General features: G+C 42.2%; 1 pseudogene; it reads left to right on the top strand.

The window, feature by feature from the left end:
• The first annotated feature begins 7,362 nt into the window (after positions 1 to 7,362).
• LOC104662242 lies at positions 7,363 to 11,269 on the top strand (annotated as a pseudogene).
• Positions 11,270 to 19,367: the final 8,098 nt, after the last annotated feature.

Below are 19,367 nucleotides of genomic sequence, written 5' to 3'. Positions count from 1 at the left end.
GGAGGGGGGAGGGGGGAAGGATAGCATTAGGAGATGTACCTAATGTAAATGACAAGTTAATGGGTGCAGCACACCAATATGGCACATGTATACATATGTAACAAACCTGCACGTTGTGCACATGTACCCTAGAACTTGAAGTATAATAAAAAAAAAAAAAAAAAAGGACTGAATGACTGCCCTGCTGGGTTTAAAACATGCAGGGAGCCTGTAGACCTTTTCTTTTGGCCAGTTTCTCCCTTTGGAATGGAAATGTTTATCCAATGCCTATACCTCCATTGTACCTTGGAAGTAAGTAACTTGTTTTTTATTTTACAGGATCATAGGTGGAAGGGATTTGCTTTGTTTCAAATGAGACTTTGGACTTTTGAGTTAATGCTGGAATAAGTTAAGACTTTGGGGGACTGTTGGGAAGGCATGATTACATTTTGCAATGTGAAAAGGACATGAGTTTAGGAGGGGTTAGGGGTGGAATGATATAGTTTGGATATTTGTCCCTTCCCAAATCATGTTGGATTATGATCCCCAGTACTGGAGGCAGGGCTGGTGGAGGATGCTTGGATTATGGGGGTGTTTCCCTCATGGCTTGGTGCTGTCTTCGTGATAATGAATTCTCACAAAATCTGGTCATTTAAAAGTGTGTGGCACCTGGCCAGGTGCAGTGGCTCACGCCTGTAATCCCAACACTTTGGGAGACCAAAGTGGGCAGATCACCTGAGGTCAGGAGTTTGAGACCAGCCTGGCCAACATGGTGAAACCCTGTCTCTACTAAAAATACAAAATTAGCCAGGCATGGTGGTACACACCTCTAATCCCAGCTACTCAGGAGGCTGAGGCAGGAGAATCACTTGAACCCGGGAGGCAGAGGTTGCAGTGAGCCGAGTTCATGCCATTGCACTCCAGCCTGGGCAAAAAGTACGACACTCTGTCTAAAAAAAAAAAAAAAAAAGTATGTGGCACCTCTGCTCACCCCCCATCTCTTGCTCCTGCTTTCACCACATGAAGTGCCTGCTGCTGCTTCACCTTCTACCATGAGTAAAAGCTTCCTGAGACCTCCCCAGAAGCAGATGCCTCTATGTTTCCTGTACAGACTGTGGAACAGTGAGGCAACTGCACTTCTTTCCTTATAAATTACTCAGTCTCAGATATTTCTTCATAGCAGTGCCAGAATGGCCTAATACACCTGTTAACATAGAAATTTACAATTTCCTTTACCCAGGAAAAAAAACTGACTGACAATAAATACAAACTAAAGATATATTCAACAGATAAAATCTGAGCGAGTTCACCACCAGTATACCAGTATTCATTCTTCAGCTTGGAGCCAAGAAAGTGATATGTGTGTGTGTGTATACATATATATTACTTACATATGAGTATATATATGTATGTATATGTGTGTATATATGTATGTATGTGCCTGCATGTACATACTCACATCCATCAAGACATTATTTGTTTAATAAATACATACATGTTAATATATTAATTACATATTAATATGTATTAAACACATACATAATATACACATATTTATATAATATATAAAGACATACATATTAAGCAAATAAAATAATAATAGTGTCTTGATGTATGTGAGCATCCACATGCATCTACACAAATACACGTACACACATTTCTACATATTTACCCTTTCCAACACTCTTCTTTCCTACAGATCCAGGATTAATCTGGTGTATCAGGCCATTCTTCCATTGCTATAAAGACATACCTGAGACTGAGTAATTTATAAGAAAAGAGGTTTAATTGGTTCATGGTTCTGCAGGCTGTACAGGAAGCATGGCAGCTTCTGTTTCTGGGGAGGCCTCAGGAAGCTTATACTTATGGTGGAAGGCAAAGTCAGAGCTGGCTATCTTATAAGGAGGGAGCAGGAGCAAGAGAGAGAACCAAGGGAGGAAGTGCTACACACTTCCAAACAACCAGATCACACGAGAACTCACTCATAATCACAAGAACAGCACCCAGGGAATGGTGCTAAACTATTTATGATGAATCGGCCCCCAATCGCCTCCCACGAGGCGGCCTCACCTCCAAGAATAGGGATTACAATACAACATGAGATTTGGGTGGGGACGTAGATGCAAACCATATCATCAGGTATCATTTCCTTTTAACCTAAAATTTTTATAATTTGCAGACTTATGTAGTGCAAGTCTACTTACTGGACTAAGTTCCTCAACTTTTCCCTGTCTACAAATGTCTTTATTTTGCCTTTATTTTTGAAGTATGTATTTTGAATGCTTTTTTAAACTCTTTCAGCATTTTAAAGAAGCCATTACATTGTCTTCTGAATTTTTAATAAGAATTCAGCCATCATTCTTTCTTATTGTTACCTTCTTAAATGTATTTGCCCTTTTTCTCTGATAGCACTTAAGATATTCTCTTTAGTATTGGGTTTCAGCAATTTGACCATTATGTGCTTTGGTATGGTTTTCTTTGTATTTATACTGCTTGAGTTTTAATTTTTCTCTTTATGCGTCTGTTAATTTAATTAACCTGTCTTCAAGTTTACATATCTTTTCTTGTGCTCTTTTCAATGTGCTGATAAGTCCTTCAAATGAATTTTTCATTTCAGTACTAGAATTTCCATTTCATTCTTTCATAGAGTTTCAGATTTCCTGCCGAAATTTACAATCTGTTCACACATTTTGCTTTTGCTTGGCTTTTCCAGTGAACATGTTAACAGAGTTGTAATACTTACTTTAAAGTTTGTGTCTGCTGATTTCAACATCTGGGTCATTCCTCATTCTGTTTTTGTTTTCTCTTGATTATTCATTACATCTCCTGCTTTTTTTTTTTTTTTGAGACAGAGTCTCACTCTGTTACCCAGGCTGGAGTGCAATGGTGCGATCTCAGCTTACTGCAACCTTCGCCTCCTGGGTTCAAGCAATTCTTGTGCCTCAGCCTCCCAAGTAGCTGGGATTACAGGTGTGCAACACCACGCCTGGCTAATTTTTGTATTTTTAGTAGAGACGGGGTTTCACCATGTTGGCCAGGCTGGTCTTGAACTCCTGACCTCAGGTGACCCACCCGCCTCAACCTCCGAAATTGCTGGGATCACAGGCATGAACCACTGCACCCAGCCCTTCCTGTTTTTTATAAACATGTCTTCTCTATTTAATTATGTGCACATTTAGAAAGAATTAGTGGGCAGGTGTGCCCTGAGCAAGTCTCTCTTAATTCTCCTTCCCTGTTCTTGCTGCTGCCAGGTTCTCAGTGAAGAAGGGGATTTTGGGGGATTTTAATACATTTTGCCAGCTCATGCAAATTTGTTAAAAGTTCAGCTAGTTTCTCCTTGCATCTGCAAAAATTCCCATCTGTAGTGGGTTCAATCTTCCATCCACCATACCCCTATGAGGAAAGCAGCCTCGGGTCTCACTTTCCTAGCAAGGGCTCTTTGCACTCTGGAATTTAGTTTATTTTCACTTCTTTATCCTCAGCTTGGGTTTTTAACAACTATGCTTCTGTAACTTGTCCAGCTTACTCACATTATTTCAGTGAGAGCAATGATCTCTTGGAACTTTCTATATCCTAATTGGAGGTGGCAGTTGAAATGTTTTTCAAAAAGACATATAAATTTAAAATATGGAGAGAAAAGGTGAGAATAAAGTTTCTGACATCTGTAGACTGTTAGATTATCCATCTCTTCCCATATCCAGAGACCACATTTAATGCTAACTTGACTCAGAGAAAACACTACCAGGTCATTTAGCTAGGTCTATATCCCTGCTGGGAAAGCCGAGGAAGGCTAATGCATCAAATGCCTACTGGAACAAAACCATCTTCTTTTAAAAAATCACCTGTTTTAAAATGAAATTGGAGGAAAATGAAACAAAAAAGAATTTACTCCTATTTCATCATATTGGATCTCTGTTATCATTTAAAATGCTCTTTATCCTCACTTCAACATATTTCGACTTCTTAATCTATGCTAGACTAGAACCAAATCCAGATACCAGTTTTTCTTTTTTTTTTTTTTTTTTTGAGACGGAGTCTCGCTCTGTCACCCAGGCTGGAGTGCAGTGGCGCCATCTCGGTTCACTGCAAGCTCCGCCTCTCCGGTTCGCGCCATTCTCCTGCCTCAGCCTCCCGAGTAGCTGGGTCTACAGGTGCGCGCCACCACGCCCGGCTAATTTTTTGTATTTTCAGTAGAGAGGGGGTTTCACCGTGTTAGCCAGGATGGTCTCCATCTCCTGACCTCATGATCCGCCCACCTCGGCTTTCCAAAGTGCTGGAATTACAGGCGTGAGCCACCGCGCCTGGCCCAGATATCAGTTTTTCTAACAAATTTACTGAGTCTGAAGGGAGAGTTTAACTTTCTGCTCACCAACAAACTTGGGCATAGCCAGAATTTATGCTATTTCACATAAAGAAAAATAGGAGGGAAATGGCACTGACCTGAGAGGCCTTATGCAGCAACGATTCTCCTGAAGTGGGAGAGAAAGAATTAAAAAGATGAAGCACGCATCTTCTTCCCCCACAATGTTCAGTCAACTGCTCTAGGCCTTATTACATAGAAGTGTACAATTGATAGATTATGTAAGAAATTGAACCTAAAAATCTATACTTAATTGGTGTCAAATAGTCTGAAATTTTCTGGTCACAAACCCTTTTTAAAATCTGATAAAGAGTCTAATGGAAGTAGCTTCAGTTGCAGGACACTTGAAACTCCCAGTGTCCTCCAGGGACAAATAGAACAATTAGGATTGCAAAAGGGGAACAAAAAGGCATTTGTAGAACAGGTGAAGTGGTGCTTAGAAGGAAGGTCTAAAAGCAATCACTAAGCTTCCTCATTAAGGACTAGAAAGGATAGATTAAACTGAAAATAAACAGAAGAAAAGAATAAAATCAAGGTGAGAATAAGAATAATGAAATAGAAAATGGATAACAGTAGAGATAACCCAATTAAAGCAAAAGCTGTATCTTTTAAAAGTATAATACAATCGATAAACCTTTAGACCGCTCAAGAAAAAACAAAAATTACCAATATCAGAAGTTTAAAAGGAGACATAACTACAAGTCCTATGAACGTTAAAATAAAAAAAGGAATAATGTAAACAAACATATGCAAATACATTTATGGATATAATGAAATTACCCCTTTTCTCAAAGAAGCAAATTACAAAAATGACAGAAGAGATAATCTAAGTTATACTATATCTATGAAAGAAATCATCATAGTTTTAAAATGTTTTTTCACAAAGAATACACCAACACAGATCACTTCACTGGTGAAGTTTATAAAATATTTAAGGAGAAAATAACACCAATATCACATTAACACTTTCAGAACAAGAGATGGAGCGAATATTTGCCATATCATTTTATGATGCCAGTATTATCCTGATAAGAAAAACAAAGTCATTATAAGAAAACTGCAGGCTAACAGTATTTCTTATTAATATAAATCCTTAACAAAATATTAGCAAATCAAATATAGTAATACAGAAAAAGGATAATACATGTGACTTGGCGGGGGTGGGGGAGAGGTGCTTATTCCAGAATGCAGAGTTGGTCTAATACTTGAAAAATTAGTGTAATTCACGACATTAATAGGATAAAAGAGAAAAATCATAATCTTGACAGATGTGAAAAAACTTAACAGAAACGGGCATTAATGACATTAAAAAAAACAAACAAACAAAAAAAAAAAACTCTCGTCAGGTGTGGTGGCTCACACCTGTAATCCCAGCACTTTGGGAGGCCAAGGTGGGAGGATCACTTGAGCCCAGAAATTTAAGACCAACCTGGGTAACATAGTGAAACCCCATCTCTATAAAAAATTTAAAAATTAGCTGGATGTGGTGGCACATGCCTGTAGTCTCAGCTACTTGGGAGGCTGAGGTGGGAGTGAGAGACAGGACTAGCTGGATTTCCTAGGTCAAGTAAGAATCCCTAAGCCTAGCTGGGAAGGTGACCACTTCCACCTTTAAAGAGGGGGCTTGCAACTTAGCTCACACCCGACCAATCAGATAGTAAAGACAGCTCACTAAAATGCTAATTAGGCAAAAACAGGAGGTAAAGAAATAACCAATCATCTGTTGCCTGTGAGCACAGTGGGAGGGACAATGGTCGGGATATAAACCCAGGCACTGGCGCCAGCAATGGCTAACCTCTTTGGGTCCCCTCCCTTTGTATGGGAGCTCTGTTTTCACTCTATTATATCTTGCAACTGCACTCTTCTGGTCCCTGTTTGTTATGGGTGGAGCTGAGCTTTCGCTCCCGCCCACCCCTGCTGTTGGCCACAGTTGCAGACCCCCACTGACTTCCATCCCTCTGGATCCAGCAGGGTGCCCGCTGTGCTCCTGATCCAGCAAGGTGCCCATCGCCAATCCCAATCGGGCTAAAGGCTTGCCATTGTTCCTTCATGGCTAAGTGCCTGGGTTCATCCTAATGGAGCTGAACACTAGTCACTGGGTTGCACGATTCTCTTCCGTGACCCACGGCTTCTAATAGAGCTATAACACTCTCCGCATGGCCCAAGATTCCATTCCTTGGAATTAGTGAGGCCAAGAACCCCAGGTCAGAGAACGTGAGGCCTGCCACCATCTTGGAAGTGGCCCACCACCATCTTGGGAGCTCTGGGTGCAAGGACCCCCGGTAACAGGAGGATCAGTTGAAAGCAGGAGGTGGAGGTTGCAGTGAGCCAAGATTGCACTACTGCACTCCAGCTGGGTGACAGAGGGAAACCCTATCGCAAAACAACAACAACAACAAAAACTCTCATTAAAGTATTAGAAAACTAAGATTTTTCAACCTAATAAAGGATATCTATTAAAAACAACAGGCCACCACCTGGGCCCACACCCCCACTGGTAGGCCCCAGCCTAGCAGGCCAGCCGCTGCCGCCACCGCGTGGCCTAGAGCGCGGTGCCCAGGGAGGTGCGGACCCGTCCAGGCTGGTCGCTCCGCAAGGCCCAGTGGCGGCAGGGGCAGCCAGACCGCTCCACCGCACACACACACACACAGACCCCGGCAGCAGGAGCGCAGATGACACGCCCATAACATGGAAATGCCGCCACCACTCCGACAGCAGCAGCAGCCGCCAGCCGCGCAGCGCTGAGCAAAGGTCATCCGGGCTGCCGCCCAGACGCCCGGACTTGACCTCCATGAAGGCCAACCCCAGGAAGAGGGTATGTCCTGTTTTGTGCTTTTTCTTTTAGAAGCTACTAAAGTGTGTTGAGGATGCTTCTGACTACTGTGAAGGCCAAAAGGCCTGTTGACTGGAGCTGTTTTTAACCCTTTCCTATTTGCTGAGAATACAGCCCTGTGACAGTAACTGAACATTGGTCTAAAGTCTTTCCAAAACGTGAAGGTTCGCAAGAACATCTGCTCAAATTCATGACCATGGGGGATATGAAGACCCCAGACTTTGATGACCTCCTGACAGCATTTGACATTCCAGATACAGTTGATCCTAAAGCAGCTATTGAGTCTGGACACGATGACCACGAAAGCCACATGAAGCAGAATGCTCAAGGAGAGGATGACTCCCACGCACCATCATCTTCCGACGTGGGTGTCAGCATTATCGTCAAGAATGTTCGGAACATCGGCTCCTCTGAGGGCAGACAGAAACACGGTCACAACCCCACCGCCGACGGCTGACATAATGGGTTTCTCACAGTGTCCTCCCTTGACAGTTACAGTAAAGATGGAGCGAAGTCCTTGAAAGGAGACATGCCTGCCTCTGAGGTGACTCTGAAAGACTCGACATTCAGCCAGTTTAGTCTGATCTCCAGTGCTGAAGAGTTTGATGACAATGAGAAGATCCCGGTGGATGACCCCCCTGACAAGGAGGACGTGCGATCAAGCTTCAGGTCGAACGTGTTGACGGGATCGGCTCCCCAGCAGGACTACAATAAGCTGAAGGCACTCGGACGAGAAAACTCCAGCAAAACTGGACTCTCTACGTCAGGCAATATGGAGAAAAACAAAGTTGTTAAGAGAGAAGCAGAAGCCAATTCTATAAACCTGAGTGTTCATGAACCTTTTAAAGTCAGAAAAGCAGAGGACACATTGTAGGAAAACTCTGACAAGGTGCTGGGAAACAGAGTCCTGGATGGGAAGCCGAGCTCCTAGAAGAATGACACCGGCCTCCCCGGCGTTGCACCATCAAAGACAAAGTCGTCCTGCAATCTCTCATCCTGCATCGCTGTCATCAGGGTTCTCAGCACTAAAAAGGCGGCTTCAGACTCCTGCAAAGAACCAGAGGCCAATTCGAGAGAATCCTCCCTGTTACCAAAAGAAGTAAACAACAGTCCGAGAGCTGCCGACAAGTCTCCTGAATCCCAGAATCTCATCCACGGGACCAAAAACCCATCCCTAAAGCAAACGGATAGTCCCAGAAGCATCTCAAGTGAGAACAGCAGCAAGGGATCCCCGTCCTCTCCCACAGAGTCCATACCAGCAATCCCTAAAGTCCTCATAAAAACCATTAAGACGTCTTCTGGGGAAATCAAGAGAACAGTGATTAGGGTATTGCCAGAAATGGATCTTGACTCTGGGAAGAAATCTTCTGAGCAAACGGCGTCCGTGATGGCCTCTGTGACATCCCCTCTGTCATCTCTAGCATCAGCCGCCGTCCTTTCCTCTCCCCGCAGGGCACCTCTCCAGTCCGCGGTCATGACCAATGCAGTTTCCCCTGCAGAGCTCACCCCCAAACAGGTCACAACCAAGCCTGTGGCTACTGCTTTCCTCCCAGTGTCTGCTGTGAAGACAACAGGATCCCAAGTCATTAATTTGAAGCTCACTAACAACACCACGGTGAAAGCCACAGTCATATCTGCTGCCTCTGTCCAGAGCGCCAGCAGCACCATCATTAAAGCCGCCAACGTCATCCAGCAGCAAACTGCTATGGTGCCAGCATCCAGCCTGGCCAACGCCAAATTTGTGCCAAAGACTGTGCACCTTGCCAACCTTAACCTTTTGCCTCAGGGTACCCAGGCCACCTCTGAACTCCGCCAAGTGCTAACCAAACCTCAGCAACAACTAAAGCAGGCGATAGTCAATGCAGCAGCCTCGCAACCCCCCAAAAAGGTGTCTTGAGTCCAGGTAGTGTTGTCCTTGCAGAGTTCTGTGGTAGAAGCTTTCAACAAGGTGCTGAGCAGTGTCAATCCAGTCCCTGTTTACATCCCAAACCTCAGTCCTCCCACCAATGCAGGGATCATGTTACCAACGTGTGAATACAAGTGCTTGGAGTGTGGGGACTCCTTTGCACTTGAAAAGAGTCTGACCCAGCACTGCGACAGATGGAGCGTGCGCATCAAAGTAACGTGCAACCGTTGTACAAAGAACCTCGTTTTTTTACAACAAATGCAGCCTCCTTTCCCATGCCTGTGGGCATAAGGAGAAAGGGGTGGTAATGCAATGCTCCCACTTAATTTTAAAGCCAGTCCCAGCAGGTCAAATGATAGTTTCTCCATCAAGCAATACTTCCACTTCAACTTCCATTCCTCAGAGCCCTGTGGGAGCCAGCACACACATTGTCACAAAAATTCAGTCTGGCATAACTGGGACAGCCGTATCAGCTCCTTCAAGTTCCTTCAAGCTCCATCACCCCAGCCATGCCCCTAGATGAAGACCCCTCCAAACTGTGTAGACATAGTCTAAAAGGTTTGGAGTGTAATGAAGTCTTCCAGGACGAGACGTCACTGGCTACACATTTCCAGCAGGCTGCAGATATGAGTGGACAAAAGACTTGCACTGTCTGCCAGATGCTGCTTCCTAACCAGTGCAGTTATGCATCATACCAAAGAATCCATCAGCACAAATCTCCCTACATCTGCCTGAGTGCAGGGCCATCTGCAGGTCAGTGGACTTCCAGACCCATGTCACCAAGAACTGTCTGCACCACACGAGGAGAGTTGGCTTTCGATGTGTGCATCGCAGTGTTGTGTACTCTGATGTGGCTGCTCTGAAGTCTCACATTCAAGGTTCTCACTGTGAAGGCTTCTACAGGTGTCCTATTTGTCCAATGGCGTTTAAGTCTGCCCCAAGCACACATTCCCACGCCTACACACAGCATCCTGGCATCAAGATAGGAGAACCAAAAATCATACAAAAGTGTTTCATGTGCGACACTGTGTTCACCCAGCAAACCTTGCTGTATCAGCACTTTGACCAACACATTGAAAACCAGAAGGTGTCTGTTTTCAAGTGTCCAGACTGTTCTCTTTTATATGCAGAGAAGCAACTTATGATGGATCACATCAAGTCTATGCGTGGAAAAGTATTGAAGGGACTCCAAACTTGGGTAATAACTTGACTTTGAGCATTAAGCCTGCAACTCAAAATTCAGCAGATCAGAACAAAGAGGACACCAAATCCATGAATGGGAAAGAGAAACTGGAAAAGAAATCTCCGTCTCCTGTGAAAAAAAATCAATGGAAACCAAGAAAGTGGCCAGTCCTGGGTGGACGTGTTGGGAGTGTGACTGCCTGTTCATGCAGAGTGATGTGTACATAGCCCACGTGAGGAAGGAGCATGAGAAGCAAATGAAGAAACACCCCTGCTACCAGTGTGACAAGTCTTTCAGCTCGTCCCACTGCCTGTGCCGGCACAACTGGATCAAGCATAAAGGCATCAGGAAAGTGTACGCCTGCTCGCACTGCCCAGACTCCAGACGTACCTTTACCAAATGACTGATGCTGGAGAAGCACGTCCAGCTGATGCACGGCATCAAGGACCCTGACCTGAAAGAAATGACAGACACCACCAACGAGGAGGAAACAGAAATAAAAGAAGACACCAAGGTCCCCAGTCCCGAGCGGAAGTTGGAAGAACCAGTTCTGGAGTTCAGGTCTCCCCGAGGAGCAATCACTCAACCACTGAAAAAGCTGAAAATCAGTGTTTTTAAGGTTCACAAGTGTGCTGTGTGTGGCTTCACCACCAAAAACCTGCTGCAGTTCCATGAACACATCCCTCAGCACAAATTGGATGGTTCTTCCTACCAGCGCCGGGAGTGTGGCCTCTGCTACACATCTCATGTCTCTCTGTCCAGCACCTCTTCATCGTACACAAGTTAAAGGAACTTCAGCCAGTTTCCAAGCAAAACAGGGCTGGGGAAGATGACCAACAGGAGAACAAACCCAGCCACAGGGATGAATCCCCTGATGGTGCCATGTAAGACAGAAAGTGCAGAGTATGCGCAAAAACTTTTGAAACTGAAGCTGCCTTAAATACTCACATGCAGACACACGGCATGGCCTTCATCAAATCCAAAAGGATGAGCTCAGCTGAGAAATAGCCACAGATGGTCCATGAGGAAAATCCCTGTCCACATTGGAATAAAAAAGACATTTTTGTTGCAAAAAGTTTGCAGTATAATAGAGTTAACAGTACTGTCCAGGCTGTTGCAATATATTCTCTTTCAACGTACCTTCTTTCACCTCGTCGTATATATCCTTGATAAGTATTAAAACAGTATTTGAGTTTAAAATAGTTTGTATATATTTAAATGAATAATTTTTTATACTCTTTGTTACACGTTTGTATCAGTATTTAGTGGAAAACGATTTGAGTTGTTTTGGGTTAGAATTTTTTTTTTGTACTGTTTCTTTAAAACAAAGTTCTTAGTGACAGGGGCCGTTCCTAAATTCAAATAAACCATTTTGTATGTTGCTAAAATAATGGCTTTTTTAGTGTTTTTAATTTTTAGAATTCACTACATAAATTGTAAGTAATTGTGGGTCTCGAAAACACTAGGAACGTTTACGTGTCTTAGCACTTCCTGGGTGTGCCTGCCCTGGGGGAGTGAGTTCACATTTGAGACAACACTCCATTGTGGGCGTGCCTTTGTCTTCAGGTCACGCCAAAGGCTGTTTAAAGCAGCCTTGCAGGTCGCTCCTTTCCCAGCATGGATAAAAAACTGAAGCCAGGAATCTAATAAGAAATGCTGATTTCCCCAATTCCATTTTGAGGAATGGGGAAGGCTACTCTAAAGAAAAAAAATGGTACTGGTTTTCTGGGCAGATCTGCAAGGCTGGCTTTAAAAGCACAAGGAGGGAAAGTAATGAAAGGGCTGGACTACTATAAAAGTTACAAATATGTAGTTAGACCAATAGATTTATGTAGTCAGGTTTTTGTCATGTAATTTGTTAACTATTACAGAAACACAACTAAGAATATCAAGTATTTCTCTGGCTCTTGACAGAAAAAAAAATCAGTTTACTTAACCTTTGCTGTCAAAAGAGTTGGTGTTTCCTGTTCTGGGTGCTACTGCCAAATGTTCTGGTACTTAGAGCCGGGATGCACAAGTTCAACCACCGACTTATCAATGCAGCCGCCTGTGTATTGCAATTGGCCGTTACCTTAAGCACTGGGCCACCCGGGTTTAGTTCAGCCATTTCAAGAAGTACATTTAACATCTGCTTTATTAAACTGCAGCAGAGGTACTCTTCTGTCCCTTCCGTTTATAGTTATCTGAGAGAGGTCTATTTTTTGGTTTTGTTTTGTGTTTTCTTTTGCATTTTATATTTTGTATTTATCCCTGAACATGTTTTGTACTTTTTCTTTCAAGAAAAGGAATTATTTTGTGTATATATAGATACTTGGATGATATACTGTAGTCGACGTTAGGTTCCTTGAGAGGCCTTGCTGCTGTCAGGTGTCATGCACTCCATCCATCATAACTGTATGGAACACATTTCATATGTAAATAAACACGGGACATTTGGCCCTTGTGCTTCTGTGAGAGAGTTATTGACAGTGGGTCTCTGATATCTTTGTGAAGTTTGGGAAGTGATTCATTGTTGCAGAATTCTTCCCACTCAGAAAAATGGCATATTCCTTCTCTTTAGTAATCAGCTATTGTGTCGCTTTCTCGTTGACTCCATCAGTACATCAGTACGATCCGAGGGTGTGAATTTCAGCTTGAAATTCCATTGCTGTTACTTGTTATGTTTGTATTGCTCTAAGTTGTATTCATAGTACCTGCATATGTTTCTGCATTTGAACCCTGCAATAAGCCTATGTGGTAGACCACATAGGTCCAAATAACCTGGTTTTACAGTTGAGGAAGCTGAGTTCAGATTCAGTTCTTTGCCAAAGCCCTCATAGCTGGTAAGTGGCTTTGCATATTAGAACCCAAATATTTTGCTCTCTAAATCTAATGCTCGCTCTACGTGGTTATGTACATATTGACAAATAGTCATTTATTCAACAAATAAAAAGTATGTACAAAACATGAAAAAATTTTTTAAAAAATTTAAAAAAACAACAAACTATAGCTTCTGCATCTGAACAGAAAATTAAGCTGATGGAGGAAAGAGAGTTTCTTAAAAATGGCAGAGGAGATTCCAAAAAAAGTAATTGTAGTCACTCAGGAGACCAAAAAACCTCATGATCACAAAGCCACTTATGATACTAAACACTCAAGGTAAGAGGCAAAATTTATAGGTAGAAGTCTTTGTAAAGATCATGAGACACACATATTACAAGCAAAGAACAACAAAGAGTCAAGTGGCAATAAGTTACTTGATACTCTTAATCCACCAGACACACAGATTGAGAAAGAGCAAATTACTGGGCAAGTTGAGAAGAATGCTACCAACCCTAAACCCCAGTTAAGTCACTCCTCTCGACTGTCCCCTGACTTAACTGGAGACACTGATGAAGCTGCTTTTGAGCCAGATTATAATGAAAGTGACAGTGGAAGTAATGTATCTGTAAAAGATGAGGAAACCAGGAAACACTTCTAAGGTCCTGAAAGATAATGGAGAAAGCAAAAGAAAGCCTGGACACAGCACCAGTTGGACAGGTAGGCATAGGAGGAGCCAGAGTCTAAGCAGAAGTCAGAGCCCTTCTGGGAGCCAAACCTAAGGCCACAGTAGTAGGGCCAGTTCTGCAGAAAGTTAGAATAGCAGAAAGAAGAAGAAAAGGTAGGGAAAGAAAAAGCACAAGAAACATTAAGAAAAAAAAAAAAACCCATACATGCAAGTACTGCGGGAGAATTGATAAAAAGCCAAAAAACACAGACATAAGAAAAGGAAGTCAAGGAAGAGCAAAAGATAAAGAAAACGAGAAAGATAACAAAAAGTAAAATCTATCACCATGTAAAAGGACAGATTTTTTAAATGGACTTAATGGCTAAGTCATCTGTATTCAATTTTGTTATTATGTAAAGAGATTCAGGTCTTGTAAATAATGACATGGAAGATTCCGTGCTGCACTTAAAATATTGCTGCTTGATTATTGGATTTTTACATGAGAGGTTGATGCAGTTTGTCCCCACCCCAATCTCATGTTGAAATAAAATCCCCAGTGTTGGAAGTCAGGCCTGGTGGGAGGTGTCTGGGTCATGGAGGTGGATCCCTCGTAGCTTGGTGCTTTCCCTGCAAAATCTAATTGTTTAAAGTGTGTGGCACCTCCCCTACTCTCTCTTGCTTCTACTCCCACCATGTGAGACACCTGCTCCAGCTTCACCTTTCACCATGATTGTAAGCTTCCTGAGACCTCCCCAGAAGCAGATGCCAGTGCTATGCTTCCTGTATAATCTGAAGAACTATGAGCCAATTAAACTGCTTTTCTTTATAAATTAACCAGTCTCAGGTACTTTTATAGAAATATAAGAATGGCTTAATACAGAAAATTGGTACCAAGGAGTGGGACATTGCTATGAGGATAACTGGAAATGTGGAAGCAGCTTTGGAGCTAGGTAATGGGCAGAGGTTGGAAAAGTTTGGAGAGCTTAGAATAAGAGAGAAAGATGAGAGAAAATTTGGAACTTTTTAGAGACTGGTTAAATATTGTAACCAAAATGATGATAGTGATATGAACAGTGAAGTCCAGGCTGATACCTCAGATGGAAATGACAAGCTTATTAGGAAATGGAACAAATGTCACCTTTGTTATGCCTTAGCAAAGAACTTAGCAGTATTGTGTCCATGCCCTAGGGATCTATGGAAGTTCGAATTTCAAAGTGATAATCTATGTTATCTGGCAGAAGAAATTTCTGAACAACAAAGTGTTTAAGGAGTGGCATGGCTGCCTCTAACAACATATGCTCAGATGTGGGAGCAAAGGAATGACTCAAAGTTGGAACTTATATTTAAAGAGGAAGCAGAGCATAATAGTTTGGAAATTTTTCAGCCTAGCCATGTGCCAAAGAAAGGAAAAGCTTTTTCAAGGGAAGAATCCAAGCAGGCTATGGAGCAACCACTTACTAGAGATATTTTCTTTTGGCAACAAGTATTTAACCAGTCTCTATGGAGCAACCACTTGCTAGAGATACTTACATAACCAAAAGGGAGACAAGTGCCAATATCCAAGGCAATGGGGAAAAAGCCTCCAAGACATTTCAGAGACCTTTGAGGCAGGTGGGAATGTAAACTAGTACAACCACTATGGAAAACACTGTGAAGATTCCTTAAAGAGCTAAAAGTAGAACTACCATTTAATTCAGCAATCCCACTACTGGCTGTCTACCCAGAGGAAAAGAAGTCATTATATGAAAAAGATACCTGTACATGTACAAAAGATATAACAGCACAATTTGCAATTGTAAAAACATGGAACCAACCCAAATGCCCATCAATCAATGAGTGGATAAAGAAACCATGGTATATATATACAATGGAATACTACTTGGCCATAAAAAGGAAAGAATTAATGGCATTCACAGTGACCTGGATGAGACTGGAGACTGTTATTCTAAGTGAAGTAACTCAGGAATGGAAAACCAAATATATATGTTCTCACTCATATGTGGAAGTTAAGCTATGAGGATGCAAAAACATAAGAAAGATACAATGTACTTTGGGGACTCAACAGGAAAGGGTGGGAAGGAGGTAAGGGATAAAAGACCACAAATTGGGTACAGTGAATACTGCTTGGGTGATGGGTGCACCAAAATCTCACAGATCACCACTAAAGAACTTATTCATGTAACCAAACACCACCTGTTCCCCAATAACCTATGGAAATAAAAAGATTTAATAAGAAAGGAAGAAAAAAGAGAGCGAGGAAGAAAGAAAGAAGAAAGGAAAAGAAAGAACTAACGAAAGAAAGGGAAGGAGAAACAAACAGATTGGAAAGCGGGAAGTAAAACTATTTTTGCAGAGGACACAATTATATTTGTGTGTAAAAATCCTAAGAAATACACAAAACTACTAAAATAGAAAACTTATAAAAATCATAAATTACAAAGTCAATATACAAAAATCAATTGTATTTTTACATATTGACAATAAACTATTGGGAAATGAAAATGTGAAATATACCATTTACACAATAGCCTCACAAACGTTAAAATAATTAGGACTGTATTTAACAAAATGTGAACAAAAGACCCATATACAAAAAGCTGTAAGCCAGGCATGGTGATATGAGCCTATAATCCCAGCTACTTGGAAGCCTGACGCAGAAGGATTGCTTGAGCAGAGTTTGAGTCCAGCCTGGCCAACATAGAAAGACCCCATCTCTATTTAAAAATTTTTAACACAAAAAACAAAATAAAATCCTGTAAAATATTGCTGAAATAAAATAAAGAAGACTTAAATAAATAGAGGGATATGCCATGTTCATGGATTGAAAGACTCAGTATTGTTAAGACACGAATTTTCTCCACATTGATCTACAGATTCAATGCAATCCCATTCGAATTTCAACAGGGTTTTTTGGTTTTTTTTTTTTTTTTTTTGGTAGAAATTCACAAGCTTATTCTAAAAGCTATATGAAAATACAAAGAATCTACAATAGCCAGAACAATGTTAAAAAGGACAAAGAAGACTTACACTATCTGATTTTAAGACTTTCTATAAAGCTATAGTAATCAAGACAGTAAGGTAGACCCAGGATTTCCATGAGCATGAACCCACTGCTGTACTTTATTTGCTGTAAAATGAATGTCTTGATCAGAAGCAAGGCAGATTGTCATACTACCATGGTGAACAAGGCATTATTTTCATATATGGATAACAGTTCTGGCAGGAGTATTGCAGGCAGAAAAAGCAAAGACTGGCTGGTTCTTCCAGGGAAGATGCCATTGAGGGCTCAGTTGGTCTCTGCTGTTCGAAAGTTGGCCACTTAGCAGTGGTGGTAGGCATTAGACTTTAGTAAGTGGACAGTCCACATCACTCTTGCCTTGGCCACTTTGAGCATGAACACTTTAGGTAGCTGAGGAAAGAGGCTAGCTGATCCAGAGGACAGATAATCTTGCCCACTTGATTATTAAAATCTTCTGCTGCTGTAATTACTCTAGGTGAGTATTCACATGGGATACAGAAATCTTTGCTTTTGTGGCCAATCTGAGAGGTCTGTCCATCCACCTCTTCCTCAGAATGCCTTGTGACCAGTTTTCCAATTGTTCCCTTCCAAACCCAGCCAGCTAAACCATTAGCCATTGCCCATAAATCAGTGTAGATCCATATCTCTGGTAACCTCTTTTTTTAGGGAAATAAACAATCAGGGGTACTGCTTGAAGTTATGCCCAGTAGGAGTATTTTCCTTCACTACTGTCCTTCAGGGCCACACCAAAAAGTCCTCCTGTTTAAATCTCAACACAAACAAACCAACCGTAAAAATTGATGAGGCTGGGCGTGTGGCTCATGCCTGTAATCCCAGCACTTTGGGAGGCCAACGCGGGTGGATCACAAGTTCAGGAGATCGAGACCATCCTGGCTAACACAGTGAAACCCCATCTCTACTAAAAATATAAAAAATTAGCTGGGCGTGGTGGTGGGTGCCTATAGTCCCAGCTACTTGGGAGACTGAGGCAGGAGAATGGCGTGAACCTGGGAGGCGGAGCTTGCAGTGAGCCGAGATCATACCACTGCACTCCAGCCTAGGCGACGGAGCGAGACTCTGTCTCAAAAAGAAAAAAAAAAAAAAAAAAGACATTGATGAGAGATTACAAATGGAATGTGTATTGATAATAGATCTTATTAAGACAACATTATTAATTTGTTGGATGTGATGATAAAGTTGTGGTCATGTAGTTTAATCCTGATTTGTTAGAAAGATATTCTGAAGTATTTGAGGGTAAAAAGATATGATGTATGGGGATTTTCTTTAACATTCTTTCAGGCAGGGGAAAGTCAGGGAATAGATTAAGCAAGAATGGAAGAATGATAATAATTGTTGAAGCTGGGAGATGGGTACATGCAAGTTCATTAAACTGTTTTGTCTATTTTTGTATCTGTTAAAAATTTCACATAACAAAAAGTCTTTTAAAAAACTGATGAAAGCTATAGGCAATCTCCTTTTATAAATCTACCTAAGAGGCCGGGCACCGTGGTTCACGCCTGTAATCCCAACACTTTGGGAGGCCGAGGTGGGTGCATCACGAGGTCAAGAGATCAAGACCATCCTGGCCAACATGGTGAAACTCCAACTCTACTAAAAATACAAAAATTAGCTGGACGTATTGGTGTGTGCCTGTAGTCCCGGCTACTCGGGAGACTGAGGCAGGAGAATCCCTTGAACCCGGGAGGCAGAGGTTGTAGTGAGCTGAGATCGTGCCACAGCACACCAGCCTGGTGACAGAACAAGGCTCCGCCTCAAAAAATAATAATAATATAAATAAATAAATAAAAATAAATCTACCTAAGAATGCATCCTAAATGTTACCTGGCCTCATCGGCTTATGATCTCAAAATACGGTCCTATTTCTATTTAGACCCAGTTTAGAATGACTGTAAGCTTTACCCCCATCTGCCACCTCCCCAAGCAGGGGCATATTCTCACCCTCTCCAGACTCCATTATTCCAAGAAGCCCACAAACGGGTTCTGCATATTAGACCACAAACTAGGCAGAAGCTGACAGCCATCCCTATCATTTTCTGTCCTCTGACTCTCTTAACCCAGCTCCCACTTGTCTACATCTACTGCCTGAGAAGCCACTTAAAGAGGCTTAATCATTGCTGCTGCTGACAAAACGAAAGACGAAGAAAGTCCTAGAAACCATTCCAAATTAAAAGACACTGAGATACAAGACAGCTAAGTGCAATGTGCAATCCTGAGTTGGATTCTTGCTATGATTGAAATGTTTGTGCCCCTGCAACTCCCATCCTTACCATCAAATGTTGAAATCCTAACCCCTAAAGTGATGATATTAGAAGGTAGGGCTTTTAGGAGGTTATTAGGTCATGGAGGTAAGTTCTCATGAACGGCATCAGTGCCCTTATAAAAGAGGCCGAGAGGCCGGGCGCAGTGGCTCAAGCCTGTAATCCCAGCACTTTGGGAGGCCGAGACGGGCGGATCATGAGGTCAGGAGATCGAGACCATCCTGGCTAACACGGTGAAACCCCGTCTCTACTAAAAAATACAAAAAACTAGCCAGGCTAGGTGGCAGGCGCCTGTAGTCCCAGTTACTCGGGAGGCTGAGGCAGGAGAATGGCCTAAACCCG

This window comes from Rhinopithecus roxellana, chromosome 11 (genome assembly GCF_007565055.1).
Source record: "Rhinopithecus roxellana isolate Shanxi Qingling chromosome 11, ASM756505v1, whole genome shotgun sequence".
NCBI classification, from domain to species: Eukaryota; Metazoa; Chordata; class Mammalia; order Primates; family Cercopithecidae; genus Rhinopithecus; species Rhinopithecus roxellana.
The sequence above is the reverse complement of the archived record's forward strand: the minus strand, read 5'-3'. Positions and strand labels throughout refer to the sequence as shown.